We start from the raw sequence: 2,500 nt of genomic DNA on the forward strand, positions 1-2,500 counted from the left end.
CAGTATGAACGCTAGGTAAACACACTCTCAGACAAAAAGGTATAAAGCTGTCACTGGGGCAGGACCCAAAGGTACAAAAGCTAAGAGGTAGGCTACTAGTATGTTCACTTAAGGTACTAGTTTAGGGGTGAATAAGGTACATGTAGCTTTAGGGTACTGCCCCAGTGACAGCTTTGTACCTTTTTTTCTAAAAGAGTGTAAGTTTATTAAAGCGGTGGTATAATGCCCTTTTCACAAGATGTAGAATAAGTCTCTGATGTCCCCAGAGTGTGTGTGAAGTTTTAGCTGAAAATACCCCACAGATATTTTTACATATCATGTTAAAATTGTCACTTTTTTGAGGGTGAGCAAAAATACACCGTTTTGTGTCTGTCCCTTTAAATGCAAATGAGCTGCTGCTCCCGGCACAGGAGGCGGAGCTTCAACAGCTTGTGCCCTTTTACCTCACACACACACACACACACACTGAACATTTCAAAAACTTTTAGCCTTTTATGTTCAAACCGGAGTCAGACAATGATGGAGAGACTCAAGAAGAAGTGACAACATGTAGAAGAACAGGACATTTCTGAATGGTTAGTTGATGAATTTATGTAGTTTATGTATAGTTATCTTCTAGTCATTGATTAGCATATTCTGTCATGATAATCTATAAATCGTGTTCAGGGGGCGGGGTTTATGCAAATTTTAGGGTTGGTGATGTCACTAACCGGGAGGAATTAATTATTAATCGTATGGCTATTTGCAATTCAAAATGGTGACATTAGACACAAGTTTATTAGTTTGTCTGATTTTTGATGTTGTTGTTGGTCGTTTAACACGAAAACAATTTATAAATAAAGCAACGTTTCCATCCCATGTGTTCAGGGAAACTAAACTGTGAAAACTGGCACAAAATAGAAAAGGAAATTACAGTTGTATACACTGGGGAATAAACCGTGCTACAAATGAGGTTCATGAGTGAATTATTCAATCACATGACATTTTTGATGTGCATCTCGACATGTGTTTGGTCAAAATAAACAGATTTTAGAACTTGTATTTGCATCTTGATGTTTCCATCTGGCAATTTTAATGAGATATTAACAAATTATGCAAATATGGAAACCCTGTGAGATTTTTCACCTGTTTATCGTCCGCCAGGTGAAAATTGTCTGATCATTTAATAGTTTAATAGCATCAGGTGTTTATTTAACAGAACAAGTGTTGCTTTCCTGAGCAAAACACCAATAATTAAACACACACACTGGAAAAGGCTTTCCTTTATGTTATTATAACCGTTATTAATATTCTGAAATACCCTTATTTTATTTCAGTTCGTTGCCAAGGCAAGAATTATAATCAAATTTAAAGCATTTTAAGTTATTCATCCAATATTCATATTTAATTTTATTACAGCTTTATTTCAATTTTAATTGTTTTAGTCTTTGCTAATTTCATCACTGTTCATTATGGGCTGGATCTGCTTTTAAACCTCCAGTGTTTATTCTGGAATAGTTAGGAAACACTTTACAATAAGGTTCATTAGTTAACATTAGTTAATTACATTGGTTAACAAACTAAGAACGAACAATACTTCTTCAGCATTTATTAATCTTAGTTAATATGAATTTCAATATTTACTGATACATTATTAAAATCAAAGGTTGTATTTGTTAACATTAGTTAATGCACTGTGAACTAACAATGAACAGCTGTCTTTTTATGAAATAGCATTAACAAAGATGAATAAATACTGTAACAAATGTAGAGAAAAGAAATCTCTGATAGCCGAGGCACTCCTTAATTAAAATGTATTTATTGTACAAATGACATGTCCTAAATGGACAAATTTAAAATGCCCACGCGTAGGGGCATGGGGCCTTCTTCAGGGCACAGTGAAGCAGATAAAAAAACTTATCTTATAATGACAAAGACACACAGATAGAAGCAAACACACAGTGACAGCAAATATCAAAGTAAGATTTTTTGTGATCTGGGAACGCAGAGAGAATTTAAGACTAATGGTTTCATTAACTGTAACTCTGAATATGTAGTCTATCGCCTACAATGCCCATGTGGGTGTTTCTATGTAGGCAGAACTAAAAGAAAACTAAAAGAGCGGTTTTATGAACACAAATACTCAATTAGAGTCAACAACGAAGATTACCCTATGGCCAAACACTATAAAGAAATACACCATAGTGACCCTTCATCTTTGAAAATTCAGGGCATTGAAATTATTAAAAAATCAATACGTGGAGGTGATATTTTAAAACAGTTATTGCAACGTGAAACCTTTTGGATATGGAGTTTCAAAGCAATGGACTATCCAGGATTAAATAAGGAGATAGATTATAGACCTTTTCTGTGATTTTCTAACATTGTTCTTTCCTGTGACTACTCACTTTTCATATGTATTGTATATGTGTATGCATATGTATGCATGAATGTGTATGCATGCATGTGTATGCATGTTGCTTGTGTTTTTTGCTTACATTGTGACCAACAGCTTTATTGC

The 2,500-nt window shown here is 34.2% G+C and overlaps 1 protein-coding gene across 1 annotated transcript in view; it reads right to left on the reverse strand.

Moving 5' to 3' along the window:
• Positions 1 to 2,500, reverse strand: part of dock2 (dedicator of cytokinesis 2) — a 116,813-nt gene that overhangs the window by 22,079 nt on the left and 92,234 nt on the right. The gene's annotated exons all lie outside the window — the stretch shown is intronic.

Source organism: Phoxinus phoxinus, assembly GCF_949152265.1.
Source record: "Phoxinus phoxinus genome assembly, chromosome: 12".
NCBI lineage: Eukaryota > Metazoa > Chordata > Actinopteri > Cypriniformes > Leuciscidae > Phoxinus > Phoxinus phoxinus.